Genomic DNA, 18,021 nt, shown 5'->3' on the forward strand with positions numbered 1-18,021 from the left:
GAGGTTGAGCTGTATGCCCAAGGTTGCACAGCCAGTGAGAGGTAGACACACACACGTAGGATGAGGATCTGTATGTCTCACTAAGGTCCAAGTGGCCATTCTGGACACTGACCGCAGCTGCCCTCCAGGTCCTGCTTGCTTCATGTACTTTTCTTTGCTTTGGGGGAGTCAGACCAAATTCCTACCACTTTGGCCTTGAGATAGAGTAGAGGGGGCGATGGGGAACTTTCCAAGAAGAGGCAGGGAGGAGGTCCGTGCTGGCCCAGGCAGAGGACCCCGCTGCCCCCTCAGTCCTAGCCAGACCTACACCTCCGCTGCCACCGTTCTGGTGACTGTGGCTGCAGAGAAGTTACCCCGAAACTCAGCAGTTTAGAACAACTAGTTTTATTATACTCGCACGTTCTTTACCAAAAGAATTTGGTAAAATGACAGCTGGGCCTCTTTCCCCGATCTGTGATCTCTGGGGCCTCAAGACTCCAACATCAGAAGACTCAAGGGCTGTGGGCGGAGCACGTTCTCCTAGCCCCTCGCTATGGCCTGGGCTTCCCCGCAGCGTGGTGGCCTCGGGACAGTCAGGCTTCACCCGCGGCTGCTCGGGGCTCCAGGCATGAATGTTCAGGAAAACAAAGTGAGAGCTACTGGCTTCTTTTTTGACCAAGTCACACAGGGTCACGTCTGTTGTCTGCTACTGAGTGTGAGTGAGTCACAGGGGCCAGCCCAGCTTAGAATATCTGGGTGTCAGCGGGGCCATGCTCCCCCCAGGGCTCTGGGCTCTTCTAGCTTCTGGGGGTGCCAGGCATGGAGGCTGTATGACTCCCATCTCTGCCTCCATCTCCACATAGCCTCCCTGGGTAACCGTCTTTTTTTCTGTTTTTCATGAGGATGCCCATCTTTGGAATTAGGGCCCTCTGTAATGTGAGATGTTCTCATCTCAAAATCCTTACCTTAATTACATCTGCAAAGAGTCTTATTCTGGCATTCTGAGGTCCCAAGTGGACACTGTCCCCCACATCTCAATGGGAGGAGGGCCAAAGAATTTAAGGACATGTTTTCAAGCAGCCAGAGCTCTGCTCAGACTCCTTCCTCATCTTCGAGAGAGTCACACGAGAGATGAGGGCTTGGGCTCCATGCTCCTATGGGCGATCACTGTAACCACCTTCCATCCAGAGGAGCTGTGAATTTGGAAAATACATCCGTGTGGCCTGCGTGCTGGGAGGCGTCACAGGTGCCTTTGCAAATATTGCGTCTTCGTCAACATCCGTTTGACGCCATCATGTTTTAAGTTCGAGGAGGATTCCGTTGGCAAAGTGATTAGCTCCGGGGGCAGAAATCCTTCCAGTGACTAGTGTTTTTCCCTTTGATACATCTCCAAATTGATGTTTCCATCTCATTGTTTTTGTATTTGTTTTTTAACTTTATCTAAAGATTTTTTTTAAAAATGAGAATTACTTAACAAAAGGAAAACTCCAACCACTCTCTTATGTAAAGCTAATGTGACAATGCAAGTGTCAACAAGGGGGCAAGATCTGTCTCAGGGAAATCTTGAAACCTCTAAGTGGAATTTGCATAAAATAGTTCTGGTATTATTATTCACTATTCTTTCCGTGACAGATATGTCAGGGCCTTGAAACCTAAAAGAACAATTATGCTATTGTATCTCTCGGAGGATTCAAGGGGTGTGTCTTTGGTGGAAAAAGTGCTATTAGAGCTTTGAAAGCAGTTAAAAGGCAGCCCAAGGGACTCTTTAGCTAGTCATTTTATAAAGAATGCCTCAGCTTTAAGTGTCTTAAAGTACGTTTATTCAACTCGTACTTTCGGCTTTAAAAAAAAAACCTACTAATAATTAATGGCTGTACTTTTTTTTTAACGTTTGCATTAGCTATAAATAAAAACTCTCGATGAAGTCACCGTTGATTAAGTTAAATGATGATTCTTATGTGCTGGGACCCATATCTCTGTCAAGGGTCTTGCAAAGAATTACCTGTAAGCTTTTTCTTTCTTTCTTTTTTTCTTTTAATTTAGCTCACATTGCAGAAGTCATTGCCATTGCCAATTCTGGACCGAATCAGAAACTAATCAGTAAATCCTTCCCTGGCACAAGCTGGCTTAACGTAATGCGTCTGAACGTTAAAAACCGAAGCATCGATAACGCATGTCTCCCTGCAGCTGCGCGGGGGTGCGGTAGGCAGTGATCTGACTTTAATTTCCTCTGAAACCTGCTGATTATGTTATTCTCCGGTTCGGCTGGGCTTCACTGAGAAAAAGGCAATGCCAATTTTGATGGGAATAGTTTGGAAGTTCTAGAAAGACAGAGAGGCACAAAAATGCCTCTGTCACATCGGATGATAAGTCGGTATAAAAAAATGAAGGGAACAGGAAACTTTCAGTCCAAATGCTGCAAAGATCGTGGGGTCAGGGAAATTTTTATCCTGATGTACGAGAAGTGACATGCACAGGAGCAGGGGAGTGGTCTGTGTTTTTAACGAGCGCCGCGTGGTGCTGATTTAGTGTACTTCATTAAATCAACAGACGATATTCATTTATTTTCATTCATGCATTCTTTCACTTTGTATTTACTGAGAGCTGGGAGGGTCCCTTGAAACCCTAGTTTGACCTGTTATTTTCTGAACAAGCAAAGGACAGGTTCTGAGTGGGGAAAACTCAGTCCAGTCACCCCATGATGAAGGGCAGAAGAGAAATGTATCTTTCATAGTTGCAAAATCCTGGATGGCACAGGGTCACCTTAAATCAGGACCACATTTCCCATGCTCTCATGCAGCCGTGGGTGTCCTTGTAATAAAGTTCTTGACTCCGCGGAGTACCAGACCAGTCTTGGACTACCTGCCACATATATATAGATATATGTTATATATCTATAATTATACATATATAATTTCTTAGTCTTTTTTAGTTTTTCTTTAATTTTATTTTTTATTGACGTGTAGTCGACTTACAGTGTTAGTTTCAGGTGCACAGCAAAGCGATGCAGTTATACATACACACACATAAATATTTTCAGATTCTCTTCCATTACAGCTCATTACAAGAAATTGAATATAGTTCCCTGTGCTCTGCAGTAGGTCCTTGTTGTTTATCTATTTTATATATAATAGTATGTCTGTTAATCCCAAACTCCTAATTTATCCCTCCCCCTTCCTTTCCCCTTTGGTAACCATAGTTTATTTTCTATGTCCATGAGTCTATTTATGGTTTGCAAATAAAATTTGTATCTTTTTTTAGATTCCACATTTAAGTGATACCATATGATATTTGTCTTTCTTTGTCTGACTTACTTCACTTAATAGGATAATCTCTACATCCATCTATACATCTATATATATACATCCTTAAGTACCACAAGTGTTGTGAGCCAAGCAGTGTGAGCTAAATGGGTTATTTAGGCCATTATTAATAGTCTATCCCACTCCAAGCATGATGGCATCTCAGCTAGAATCTGGTTGTCTTGAATACTCTGCGAGACTCTGTACCCCGTGATGGACGGCTACGTCATTCTCTTACAAATCTCCGGCACCCAGCACAGAGTGTGGCACACTCAGAGGTTGCTCCATCAAGTTTTCTAAGAAATCAGTGGACAAACGACACCGTGGAGAGCTGAACAGGAGAAGGTGGTCGGCAACTCTACGCTTCCACGGTGTGCCCTGGGTGCACTCAGCGGAGAAGTCCACGTCTCAGCTTGACATTTTGGTCTGACCCCACATTACCACGTATTGTTTGATGACAAAATGATTTATTAAAATCTCCTGGATCTGCCTTTCTCCCTCTCTCTTTTTCCTTACTGGTGTTGTGTCTCAATGTGATAGAAACACAGCATAAATCTTGGCTCTTGCCAACCGCTGTTAGGTTGAAATTGCCTGTATTGTCTTGACATATGTTGGAGTCTTTAAATTAACAGAGAAGAGAATTGATTTTAAAAATGGCATTTGCATTAAGGGCTATAAATGGGCAATTTGGGAAGCATGATGATGTACATGGGAAGTTATGCACAAATACCACAATTTGCATAGCAGTGGGGTTGTGACTCCATGAAAGATACCTTCCTATACGTCCACCGCAGACATACTTTATGCTGTGGGAAGTGTTTATGTGGCATAATTTGCACATCCAAGACTCCAAGTAAGCCATAAGATCACTATCAATCTGGGCAAGCTATGGAGTCTCGAATTCTGGGTGAATTTTAGGCATTTTTTTATTTTGTTTTGCTACTTTTTTTGTTTTTCTTTCTGACTTTTTGAATGTCTTAATACCTTTGCCACAGTTTTGGTAAAAAATTATTTTTACCTGTGACTGTCTGGCTTCTTTAAGGATGTCAGCTTAAGCAAATTGCATGGCACCCACAAAGGAGGAAAACACTGTTAGGTTCCTAGATTATTATATCAAAACCTGGACTTCCTGTCTTCAACTACTTGACACCTTCATTCTCTCAGCCCCTTTAGCTGTCGGCCTCTTGTCTCAGCCTCTAACTGTGGGTCTGCTTTTAAGCCCACGGGCGGCTTGGTTCGTCTTCTTCTGGCTTAGGAGTGCTGTGAACTTCTGGCAACCCATTTCCTCACTCAATTATCCATCTGACCATTGTCCCCTCATCTGCCTAATACGTACTGTTCAGAGTAGAGGAGAGAGAGATGGATGAGATGGAATCCCTCCCCTTAGAAGAGCTCGCAGGTTAGTGAAGGATTCAGACAAGGAGAGAGGTTAATTCCAATATGGCAGAGTGAGGCTGATCAAGGGAAGCACAGAAAGACTTGAAGCCCTAGTAGGAGTCAGCCAGGGAGCGCGGCAGCAGCTGCAGTGAAGGCACGAGAAAGGCTAGGAATTCTCAGTAGGACACGTTAGAAAAAGTTTCAGAAAAACAGATACTGGTTTACAGACACAGATTTCCAAACACTTAGCAAGATGGGTGCTTTTTCATCATCATGATCATGATGATCATCACCGTTATTGGTTTGTCTCCAGGAAGAGAACTCATGTTTTTGGAGAAGAGCACACCTGGCTGTGCACAGAATGTTTATCTCTGGCTGTGAGCTTAACACCTACGAGTGGCCGTGGGGCCTGGCTGGGGAGGTGGCAAAATTCAATGATTCATGCTCACAGGTAAGCTGGTTTATTCCCTCCTGTTTTGGACACGCAGTTCCAGAATCATGTTCCTAGTTCAAAGAAATCATTAAATTCTAAAACAAATTCCTGGCCTATGCAAAGCCCTTATTCCCTTGATTCTAGCCTCCCACCTCCCAACTATAAAGGTTTCCATTGCATTTTTATGACAATAAGTACAAGAACTGAGAATAATAATAATGACAATAAACACATAGTTTTGACCACCTAATAAGCATCACTCCAGGGCTTTGATTATTAATATTCTCTACAGCTCTATGAGATTAGAACCGTTGGTTATTCCCACTTTACAGATGAGAAAACTGAGGTAGAAGGAGTAAGATCACCCACCCAAGGTCACACAGTAAGTGAGGGGCCAAGATTTGAACCCTGGTTTCTGAGTTCAGGGCCGAGGCTCTGATGCCCCGGGTACTGCTTCAGGGACATGCTCTGATTTTGCACCTAATCTCCATCTTACAGACGAAGAAACTGAACTCAGCAACTTGAGCTAATAACCAGCCTCTGGTCGTGCGTCTGTAGCCAAGGCATGGCTCCAAGTGGTCCTAGAATCATCTCCATTCTCTTTCCCAACTTCAAGCTCCTTGCAAGGCAAACAACACATGATTACCACCACGCTGATACTGCAAATTACCTGGGCAGCTTTTATGAGGGGAGGTGGGGAGATGGGCTCCCAAATTAGGCTGACATTTTCCACCTGAAAAGTGTGGGGATTTGTCACAGTGTGGGCGTCCTGTGCCCTCTGCCATCCCCTCTCGTGCTCTGACTCAGCTCCACCACTCTTTCTATTCCGAGCCTCTCTGCTCTCCCAGCACCTCTCAACCACACGGCTGGGAATGCATCAGCCATCAGACTCCTGTCCCTTCTTGCCTCATGGTGTCCCTTTGACCCTGGGACATTCTCCCCCCACCGACTCCACTTCCGCTCATCTTCACTTTTGAAAGCCCCTTCCCCTCCCGCAGCAGCAGGAGCCTGCAGCATCCCACCCACACTGTCCAAGTTAAACTGAGCCGTGCCAGTCAGACGGTGAAGTGACTGGTATGACGGGAGACTGAAGCTATTGAGTGAAAGGAAAAGAACGTTTAAGTAGGCGGAAGGTGAGATTGTTGAAGGAATAGAAAATGACTAAGCAGATGGGCGATGGGCAGCCCGTTGTGTCTAAGCACCCCCAAACCAAGGGGACACTGTTAAATAGGGTTTTAGGAAAGAGACTGAGCCACTGGGGGATATGAGATGAAAAAGCAAGAATTATGAGAATATTAGCAACTGCACCATGCTGGCGTCAAGCAAGGCTTCTTGAGTCTGGAGACCCTGCTTCTAAAACAATTCCTGTCTCACCTGGGTTATGTGGCGTCTCTCTGGTAGCGTGTGCAGCAGGCCACGTACATCTCTCCTCCCGGGAATTCCACCCAGTCTTTGCCCTGAAGAAGCCAAAGGCTCCTAAATAATCACCGAAGAATGAGGCTTGTTCTGCTGTAGAAGGCTGGTTTTCTTCCTGGTACCCACAGGTCCACCATGCGGTTGATCCCCTTGAGTTCTGCAGAGGACGAAGAGGTACAGTCCTTTCTGTGAGCTCTCCAGCCATACATACATTTAAACTTTCTCTTAGACTTGAAATCCTATATGATGCCACACTTTCTTGGTGTCTATATTTTTGAACTCTCTGGTCCTCTTCTGAAATGCTTTTCTTTCTGGGAAATTATTATTCATCCTTCAACCCCCAGGCCACCTCCTCCATGAAGACTTCACTGCCTTCCCTTGTTCTGGTACCCAACTGGAGTGAAGGATCACCACGTCTATTCCTTTTTGTCTCACATGCCTCAGGTGCTTTGCACCTGCCATCCCCTCTGCTCTTTGTCATGTGCTCTGTCTCAACACTTCTGATCTGTGTTGATGTCTGAGCTAAGAGGTCACATCTGTGGGGGGGCTCCCTGTCCCCCTCTGGGACTTGGCCTGGTTCTGGCTGCTGCCTGGGTCTGTATTTGCAGGGGATGAGGGGCAGCTTCATGTGTAGTTGACCTTGCCCCTGGTCAGCTGGAGCTGTCTTTAGGGCTCCAGACTTGGTACTGTTATGTCACAGGCAATAACTAAATGTGTTTTCACCTTCTCTGGGTCAAGAGCCCCTTTGAAATGTAAACACAAGATCTGCCTGAAGATCTGAATTCCTGTTCTCTACACACAGGTCTCTGCTGGAAGTTTCTAGATGGATACTTTGCCTGTCTCTGAGCATCATTGACATAGTACTTCATTCCAGGATCACAGCATCTTACATGGGCTTGAATACCAAACATCACATAAAAACACCTAACACCCAGTGTGCCTTGAACGCCAACTATGAGTCAGTCATTCTAGAGAATTCCATGCACACCATCTCTGTCACGTGTCATCACGCTCTGTGAGGGAACTATGAACTTACTGCTTATATATAGATCCAGAGTGGTCAAACCACAGCTCCTGAGCTGAAGCATGCCTGCCACCCGCTTTTGTAAACCAGGCTTGGCCGGAGCACAGACCACGCCCACTGTTTGACAAATCGTTGAAGCCTGCTTCCGAAGTACCAGGCAGAGCTGAGTAGCTGGGACAGAGATCACGTGGCCTTCCCCGACTCCCTCCCTACCAGACTCACTTGTTTACTCTCTGGCTTTTTCAGGAAGTAGTTTGCTGACCTCTGGTAAGGATGGCAAAGCTGAGCTCAAAGAGGTTACACACCATCCTCTGTCTGACCAAGTCCATGGCTGAGGGTCATTGTCCTGTATCCTGGATGTCATAGCTACACGTTGCTTCAATCTTCGGGTGGACTCAGGGCTCCCCGTATGTTCTTGGGGCCTCCGCTTCCCCAGCTGGGAGATGAAGAGGTTGGATTTGAGGATCGAGTGGCCCAGGAGGTGCAGATGCTGTGGCTGGGGGCTCTGCATTTCTGTGTCCAAAGCACCGGGGGTGGGGAAGGGGGTGGTTAGGGGACTAAGAGGACCGTGCAGGTTGCTGGGTGTGGTCCCAGGATGCCACGTGAAGAACTCCCCCGGAAGGCAGCGCTGCCTGGTTCACAGGTCGGTTCTGGCCGTCTGTCGGAGGGAGTCTCCGGCATCACCGCGACGGCCGTTCACAGAGCCAGGGGCCTGGGGATGCAGGCCGCTCTGTCAGCGCCGTCTCCATCCGCTCTTCTCGCCGTTTGCCTCCCAGCGGCACTCAGGGCGGTGATTCTCATCTACAAAGCGGGGCAGCCGGACCTGAGCGCTCGCACCCCGGGCAGGCCCCGGAAGCCGCCCCGCGCATGCGCTCGGCTCTGCCCGCGCTGCAGGCGGCCCGCCCCGGGTCCGGGCTGGCTTCGGGTCCGCGGCGCTCACGACGACGTGGGCCACTCTCTCCGCCTTTTATCTCCATTCTCCCCCGGAGGCGGAAGCCTTTCTACTCGGCATTCGCTCCTTTGAGAAGGATTTCATTAAAAAAAAAAAAAAAGTCGGACACACACACACAGAAACGAGAAAAGCTGGGGAAATGGGATGAGGAACGGGTAGATGGTATCAATCTCCTGACCGTGGTGTGGTCCCATAGGGATGCAAGATATGGTTATTGGGGGGAAACCAGGTGGAAGGTTCACCAGACTTCTCTGCATTAGTTCTTAAAACCGCATGTGAAGCTACCATGATCTCCAAATCAAAACTTTAATTAAAAAAAAAAATAAGTTGGTGCTGACTATAGGTTCCCAGGAGTTGTCGTGTTTTATTAAGTCAGGATGTCAGTGAATCTGTGCGTTTTTCAGAGGAATAAGTGGGACTTCTGTAGCAGGAGCAACATCATGTACTTATTGAAGTTTCAATTTTTTTTTTTTTAATTTGGGAAGAATCCCGAATCTCTTTGAGAATCTGTTAAATTCCGTGAACCCCTTCCCTCACTGACATACGTGTGTGTGCTCGTGCGTGCAGCTGTACACATGTGGGCGTGATCACACGCTCGGAGATGGTTTATGGATGGTGTTCACACAAGGACCCCACAGACAGACACACACAGAGCCAGGGGTGCTTTCGGAGCCCTGAACTGCCTTCCCTTCCAAGCAGCATGGCTCTGCTTTGATCTGCTTCATACTTTGGATATTTGTTTAAGACTTCATTTGGAAAAGGATTTTCACTACTTCAAAAACAATTTAGCATCGATGATGTCTTAGGAAGAAAGAGCAGAGGATGAGATGTGGGGAACAGAGGACCCACGTCTGTATAATTGTCAGCACTGGGTTTTGGTTTCTGCATCTCCAGATCGGTTTTGGGGGACAGGCGGATGGTACCGATTTCTGCTTCACAGAGCACCATGTGGATGTAGCACCTGTCTTACCTTCCTTGCTAGACCTGCCCTGTTGATGCTGGACATGGCTTTGCTATTTGCGAGAGGGTGTCCAGGAGGTGGGTCAGTGGGCATCTCAGAGCCGGCCCACCAGCTCCCGTCTCATCTGTGCCCGAGGCAGCAATCCACGACCCAGCCCAGCTCCTCCATGCCCTGTCTCCCCTTCCCCACCCCCTCTCTCTCTGCCACCAAGAAAGAAATGATGACAAGTGGAGAGGGGGAAAAAAATAACACTTATAAAACTTTCCCTAGTCTTGGGGAATTTACTTTGAAATTTGTGCCGGATAGAGTAATTAGTAAACTCTTGCTCTTAATAGTGTTTCGCAGACGTAATTTTTTCACACCTTCCCTGACTTTGACACTGCGGCTTTTGAAACTTCATTTTGCACTGTGCTTCATTGTTCTTTAATCTGCTACACTCTGCATTGAGTATCACGGAAATTTCGCACTTACTATGTCAATAACATCTGGCAAAATTGCCACCTATTAAGAGTAAGTGTTCTTTTTTCACCGGTGAGAAATGTGATGGTGTATTATATTGGTTTCCCTTGAGAGGCTAAGGAGACAATTTTAAAGCAGACAAATGCATTAAAGAAATAACCTGAACTCTAAGAAAAGGTTACCGAAAGTCAGAAACTTTTTTTTTCTTTTCTTCTTCTGGATTTATTTATTTATTTCTGGGGGGAGGGGGTGAGAGCAGCTGCTCTGTGGGGCGAGTTTCACTGCAAGGATGTCTCGGATGTCTCCTCGGGCGGGAATGTCCCCTCACGTGGCTCCTACTCAAAATCAGAGACCTTCTGCACCCAAGCCTTTGCAGGACAGGCCAGCTAAGGGTGCCAGGACCCTGGACCTGGGGCTGCAGTGACAGAGCAGTGCAGAGCTGCCTGACCTGGCTCTGCCACCCATTAGCTGTGTGTTGTTGGGCAACTCACTGAACTTTAGGACCCTCGGTCTCTTCCTCTGGACAATGGAGATCATCACTGCCTTTCCGTGTTGGCCTGAAGATCAGTGGTATTTGTCAGGGGTCCTGGATGCACTGGCGAGCAGGTAAGTGGTACCTGGTACTGTCATGACTACTTAGCATCATTAAAACTTTGTAGCTATTTGCTTGTTTCAAGCCCAAGCCACTGGGGTCCACAGCTATCTGTGAGCCATAAATCCACATCCCCAAATTATGCATCAAGGTGTCCCAGTGTGACTGGAGCAGGAAGGGGATTGCGGCTCCTCTCTCCGCAGGCCTCCAGCTCATCATCCCAGCAAGGGCACCATCAAAGACGGAGCAGCCTCACCGTCTGCCAGCTGTTCACCGGGAGCACAGAGTGAAGGCAACCCTGGCAAAGACCCCGGCCGGCAACCCCGACAAGGTGACGTTCTCGAAAACTGGAGTCCCATTCCTTGCCTGGCTCCGTTCTGTGTCCAGGGACCCGGTGGGTCTGGCCCGGGCATGCACTGGGGCCGAGGTAGGTTAATGCTGACGTAATAGTGACACAGTTGTGACAATGGCCATGCCGTTCTGAGCGCTTGAGGTGACTTGCCTCAGGCCCTAGTCTCACTTCTCGACTCCTGGGGTGCTCAGCAGCCCTAGGGAGGAGGTTGTCCCCCTGTCCCCACTCCACAGCTGGAGAAACAAAGTCATGGAGCAGCCAAGAAATTTGCCCGAGTTCTTGTACATCAGTTTCACACTAAAGTTTGCTTTTCCTGGTCTGGTGTTCAAGGCACATGGCCTGATCCTTGTCTCTTTCTTTCAAACTCCATCATTCCCCTGTTTGCACCTATAATCCAAGCAGTTTCCTGAATATCTGTGCGCCCATCTCCCTGGCTTTCACGTGTGCAGTTTTCTCTGCCCAGAATCCCTTCTTCGGCTCTGCTGACTCATTCATTCAGTCATTCTTTTTTCCAGTGATGAGGATGTTGAAAAACAGGGACTCGCTTATTAACTTCTGTTCATTTCAATGTCCTCATCTTTACAATTAACTTCTGTGGAAGTTCTGTTAAGCTTCCTAGGACTTAGTAAATCAGAAGTCGCAAATTGGCAGTCCTTGAGCCACAAGCCCTTGTAAGGTGTTTAAAAAATTGCATCAGTGACCAACGTATACAAGTTGGGACATTTCATGAGACAAATGTAGATTTCTCATTTCTACTGAGTGAAATGAGAGCTTTGGCCACCTAGAGCCCACATCTGTGCAATGCAAACACTGGCCCTGTTCACAGGGGGCATGCGCTTTGCAGATTGCCACAGACCCCAGTCTTCCCTGGCACCTCACTGTGGTCTCTGTTCATGAAAGACACCAGTCTGCTCTCTGGTGGCACTTGAGTTACAGCCCTTGCAAATAGTTACTTAAATTCCCTAGATGATCATTTCTTCATATGTACTCATATGTTGAGCACACCTGTCTGGTGCCAGGCCTGTGCTAGATGCCAGGCATACAGAAACAGATGAACTCAGTCTTCAAGACTCTTTTCTGATGTGACCTCTTCCAGGAAGCCTTCCTTGATATGCCTGACTGGATTGGAGGCCCAGGCCAGGTCCTCCCGGAGCCCTGGGGTTTGGTTGTCTTTATAGTCATCAACCAAATGGAAATGGTCAGTTTCTTTGTCTCTTTCTCACCGAAGATGGGCAGTCCTCAATCACAGGCACTGTGTCTTATTTGTCTTTGAATTCCCAGCCTTACACAGGGCCTGGTGGAGAGCTGAGCTTCGGGGCTTGCTTCTCTCATGAATGGATGGATGGACGAATGAACAGAGACAAAAAATGAACGTACCAGACCCTCCACTGCTCATCTTTGAACCAGGGAGGCTGAGTAAGTTGTGTCTTGAGCTGTTTCCTGCTCGAAAATTCCAAGTCTCAGTTGAAAAAACATCAATATTTAGATGACTGTATTTTCTTTCCAAATGCCCACAATATTTTATGTCCTGATAATATTTACGGGTTGTCCTCAGAGATAACTAATTGGATTTGCCATCCCGCTCACAGGGAAAACGTATGGAGGACGGTCCCTCATTACTCACACGGGAAGGTGATAGCTCACTACCCAAACTTACATCGCGGTGATTCAGAGAACGCCGAAATGGTGCGGGAAGGAATAATGTCCCTGCTGTCACCCTGGTCTTTCTCTCGCATTTACCACTTGGACAGAGCCATTTGCATCTGAATTGAACCCGCATTAAAATTTCGAGTGTATGTACTGCCGGTTATCAACAAAGGGGTTCCCAGCTGCGGAAGCAGGTCCCCTCATCTTCCAAGGGCTGCCTTCCTCTGCGACCTCACAGTTCCCAAGGCCACTTGTCTCTCCTGCTCTTTAGGTCAAGGGCGCATTCCCTGAAAGGGGCAGGACCAGCAGTTCATGAGATGCAAACGCAGAATTACTGAGCTCTCGGCATCCTGTTTCTCTTTGCAACCTCCTCCTGTCCCCGGTTTTCATCCTGGTTCCTTTATCTTCCTTGTGTCTTTCTATGCTTCTAAGCTCTTTTTCTCTTCGAGGGAAAAATAAAATTTAAAGTGCTGTGTTGAAGCAGTTGTTTGATTCTGTCTCCCTGACCGGACTTCATCTTTCTGAGGACGGGGACTGGGCCTAACTTACTTTGATATGTGTGTCTAGCAGAGTGTGACAGCATCATCGACAAAGAAAGAACGAACGAAGGAGGGAGTGATGGAAATCTGGCCTTGGCCGTTGCTCAGGTGTCTGCACAAGCCAAGCACAGGGCTGGCCTTACTGCATATGTGATTTCATTCAATCCTCACGACACTGTAGCAGGAATTCGTTTCTTTTCTCTTTTTGGTTATTATTATTGTTACTGTCACTATTGCTAATTTTGTAGGTAAGAAAACTGAAGTGCAGAGAGTTTAAGTGACTTGCCCAGTGTGGATAAGAGGTGGAACCAGGGCTCAAACCCAGGAAAATTTGCCAGTGCTGATTATAGAAATGGTAGAACTCCATCGTGTGTGTGGGCGTCTGTGTGTGTGTTTGTGTGTCTCTTGAGATTGGTCATAACTTGAATGTTATAAAGCCAGGATCTCTCTGGCTCCAGGGCCGGTCATAGGATGTAACTGCTCACTTTCCGTGCAGCCATCAGAGAGGACACATCATCGGGGCTGGCCTGGCCGCACCGAGGGCCCTGCGGTGCGGGGACTTGGTGATATGCGCTTCAGGGAGCTCCGGGGACCCCGTTTACTGATGCTTGCTTCTCAGGGATTCCTTGTTATCTCTACTTGTTGACCTTTCACCCTAAACTCCTGCTGAGTTCTGTCATGGTCTTGGGTTTGGTGCTTAGGGGACAGGCTGAGCTTTCTTTCAGCCTAGAAAGGCTTGCTGTCAAATTCCTGTGAAACCCCCATGGGAGAGGGTGAAGGAAAAAAGAACCTGAGAAAATTATTTACATTTGGAGATGCAAGCACCCTTTGGCCTCAAACGTAAAACTTTCATAAAGCAACTCTTGGCCAAGCAAAAAACAGGGTTCTACAGAATGAGGATTGAAGTGGGTAGAATTCTAAGATGCCCCCCACTAAATTCCTGTCCCTGGTGTACACACCTTTCATAACCTTGTCATCTTGAATGTGACAGGACCTATGTCTGTGATGAATGTCACTCCCATGGTCAGGTTACATGGCAGAGGGGAAGGGATTTTGCAGATGTAATTAAGGTTCCTAATCAGTTGACTTGGATGAGTTAGTGAAAAGGGAGATTGTCCTGTCTGACCTGGCCAGGTGAGATTTTAAAAGCAGAGAGATTTCATAACTGAATCACTTTGCTGCACACCTGAAACTAACACAACATTGTAAATCAATTAGGCTTCCATTAAAAAAAAAAGGGAGATTTTCTGCTCATCTATTTCTCTATTATAATAGGAACTATGGCATGTGACAAGGATCTGATAGAAGCCCCCAAACACAAGGAACTGCATTCTGCCAACAACCTGTGAGCTTGGAAGAGGACGTCGAGCCTGAGAGGGGATTGTAGTTCCAGCCAAAGCCTTGGTTTCAACCTGGTGAGACTGAGAAGGGGGCCTAGCCAGCTGGGCCTGAGACTCCTGACCCAAGGAAAGTGTGAGTAATGGATTTATATTGTTTTAAGCCTCTAAGTTTATGATAACTTATTACAGACCAGTATGAAAATAAATCCGGGATGCATCAGTTAGGTGCTGCTGCAGCAAACCTAGTAACAAACGACTACAAGACTTTATGGTTTACATTGAGTATTTGTTTGAGGTTTTTTGTTTGTTTGTTTGTTTGTTTGTTTTGGAGGTGGGGAGGTAATTAGATTTATTTATTTATTTAATTTATTTCAAGGAGGTATTGGGGCTAGAAGCCAGGGCCTCATGCACGCTAGGTGTGCACTCTACTACTGAGCTTTCCCCTTCCCCTACAGCAATGAGTATTTAATGCTCACGCACCTGTTGGCCAGGATAGCCCTGCTCTTTTCCTCCAGGACATACGTGTTCCTATCCTGGTAGTGGCAGAAGAGTAAAAGAAAAAAAAAAAATGGGATCATGGAACATCTCTGGGGCTCAGGCTCAGAACTGACACAGTGTCACTTCTGCTCAGACGATATTGGCCAAAACAAATCTGATGGCCAAGACCAATGTTAAAAGGAGGAGGAGTCCATTGCACCCTTGCTGAGGCCATAGAAACAGGGAGGGTGAGAAACTGCAGCCAACAGTGCAATCTAGCACAGCAGAAACTGGCAATGGTGACAGACATATTTATTGGTGATGATAAACAAGGCCAGTGGCCTCTGGACTTGTCCACTCAAACACAGAAGATGACAGGAAACTGCATTTTGCTAGGACAGGATTCCGTTAACATCAGTGCAGTTCACCCAGATGACACTCCCCTCCGCCTCCCCGATAATCTAATTCTAATTTATAATCGAATGCGGGAGTTTGACTTGCAAGGAGCATGATTGTCATGCCATTTCCTTGATTTGCATATAGTGTTCACCAAGCTGGCGATCTGGGGAGGATGCCTCATCCAGGGACAGCACTTTGGCTGCTCTCCAAATTGTAAGAGGCTGTAGATCAAGAACCACATTTCAGCCTCTATTCTGATGTCTTAGGATGAAGACAGGCAGGTTCAGGGTGGCTCATCCAAAGGGCATCTTTGTGGAAACAGGAATGCATTCATTCATTCATGGAAATATTTAAGGAGTACCTGGTAGGTGTCGGGCAGTGTACTGGACCCTGGGGATGGAGATGCAAATAAGACACCGTTGGGGTCCTTAAGGGATTGTCCTTGGAGAAGGAAGCTAGTCTTTGAATATAATCAATAGTGATACTGGGTGGGAGACACCAGAGGAAAACGTGGCAGGTCTCGGGACCACTCAGAGAAGGAAGGGAGGGATTATCAGCAACAGCTTCATGGACAGATACACTTGGTCTTGGAGACAAGGAGCATCTCTAGGGGAGGACATGGGACTGTCTTGGCTGACAAAGGAAGCAATGTCTATGGATGTTCTGAATGGTTTGGAGATCACAGACCTTGGAGCATCGTTGAAAACTATGGATCTTCTCCCGGGACCCAGGAGGCTTATGTCTGAGTGCACAAGTATTTGTGTACAATCTCAGAGTTTCTCAATCTGTCAGCAAGAGTGTTCTCTTTTGGGGATGCACTTAGCGTTTCCATTCATTCTATATTTTTCTCCCAAGAGACTCATCTGCCCTGGGAGCCCTAGGCAGACCCCAGCACCCAGAGGAGACTGCATCCTGCCATCTCCTGATTGGCTAGGTGTTGCCTGCACCTGCCAGGATGCTGGCTCAAGTGCCAGGTCCTCCCAGGGGCCTTGAGGGTGAGGCAGGGTTCCCTCCAAAGTCTGTGGGCTCAGGCATGTCAGCCGGTGAGATGCGGGGGAGGCTGACTCTGTGTCACCTCCTGAGGGACAAGAGGTTGACTCTCCACGCAGACGCTCAGGGGAGCGCACCTTTCTGTCAGTCACAGGAGCCTTCATTTGTACCCTGCGATTATTTTTCTCTTAATTTGTCTGAGTCTCTGTCTCCCTGTCTGACTGCTGATTGTTCAGTTTCTGCCAAGAGGGAGAGAAGAGCCCGGAATGAACCCAGAACTTCTGCCATGTAAGGCAGGAACTCAATTTAACAGATCTCAGAAGAATCCTGACAGCCGGCCCAGGACGGGCGAGGCTCTGTCGCAGGTAGGAGAGCCGGTTCCTGGATCACAACCCTGACCCGAGTCTGCTCCGGAGTTGTCCTTGGCTCCCCTCGCCCCGATGGCCCAGATTTGGCCATGTGCCTTTTTTTTTATTCTCCATAGCACAGAAGAGACCAGGCTTATCATCACCAGCAACGACAGCAGTAAGGACTTGATCACAGCCGGGGAAGGCGACAGGGGTACAAAGGAGAGTCTTTCCAAACCCTGACATTCCCAGCTTGCCCTTGCCTTCAGGCTGGTGTGCTCGCTGCTCCCAGCCCAGAAACCTGACCCCTGACCTCCACTTGCCAGAATCCTCCTTGGTGCTGGGATCTCCCCTCCAAAGCCACTGCTCCCCCATCTCTGGAGCTAAATTTGCCCCAGCTGCCCAACTCCCGACTCCACCAAACCACCCTGTGTCCGTCCCCTCCCAGCACTTCCTGCAAATGGAAACAGACTTGTTCTTTTATTTTCTCTTTTATTCCAAATAGAACATAAGCCGCTCTCGTAGCACCAGTGCCTAGAAGAAATAACCAATGATTATTTCCTGCTTTAAAAATGGTGAGTGTTCTGGTTTGCTTTCTGGGACTTAGAGGCCCCAGACCAAACTTTGGATTTTCTTTGAAATTTCTCAGTACTTACCTCTCCAACTCTGAACTTGACCCCTCTCAGTGACTCGCCCTCTACACCCAGACAAATGTACCCCCGCATGTACACACACATGCACGCACACAAATACACAACACACACAAACGCACAGACACACATGCACACATAAAGACACACCCCCTCGCTCATCCAGGGGAGAAAGCCTTCACCCCGTCAGTCACGAATCACTGCGTCCAGGAGCGACTTGCCCACGAGGACCTGACCCGGGGAAGGGGGTGGGTGGGGGGCTGGGGGAGCTGTCTTTCTTTCAGAGCTCACAGGTCAGGGACTGAGAAACAAAAGCCAAGTCAATGTCTTGAGTTTCCCTGCTGATAATGATCACCTAAGTTCTCGATGTTTTTCCCTGGGAAAGATGGTAGGAATAAGACCTGTGTCGTGTGCCATCCTCCTCACATTTTTATGAATGGAAAAGGCAGGACTGAAGCAGGATGAGCAGGAGTGTTTCAAATTGACTCCCGAGGTTTATAGGAGCCACAGTGGTCGGTTTATCTGCCTTTACCAGCCGCCTGACAGCCAACTAGGAGGTCAAGGCTTGAGCCTTTAACATCCCGTTATGCGTCCTGGTCATGATGGCTTAATTATCCCTTCTTTGTCTTCGAGTGACTTTATGAGGCCGTAAGAGGAGCCTTAAAGAGCTCATCGGTGACAGAGGGTACTGCCTTTGTGACTGTCTGGCCCCACGCCTGCTGCGATGGGCAGGAGCAGAGGGAGGATGGGGGGCAGCCGGGACGACCCAGTGGGGTTTCATCACT

At 47.6% G+C, this 18,021-nt stretch overlaps 1 long non-coding RNA gene across 1 annotated transcript; it reads right to left on the reverse strand.

Annotated features, from left to right (window-relative positions):
- Positions 1-2,522: 2,522 nt before the first annotated feature.
- LOC140697192 (uncharacterized) lies at positions 2,523-8,184 on the reverse strand. The gene is made up of 3 exons (XR_012074039.1): positions 7,754-8,184; positions 6,466-6,664; positions 2,523-2,841 (listed from the first exon to the last, which is right to left on the reverse strand). It is a non-coding gene; the product is annotated as an uncharacterized lncRNA (long non-coding RNA).
- Between the last annotated feature and the right edge of the window lie 9,837 nt (positions 8,185-18,021).

This window comes from Vicugna pacos, chromosome 6 (assembly GCF_048564905.1).
Source record: "Vicugna pacos chromosome 6, VicPac4, whole genome shotgun sequence".
NCBI classification, from domain to species: domain Eukaryota; kingdom Metazoa; phylum Chordata; class Mammalia; order Artiodactyla; family Camelidae; genus Vicugna; species Vicugna pacos.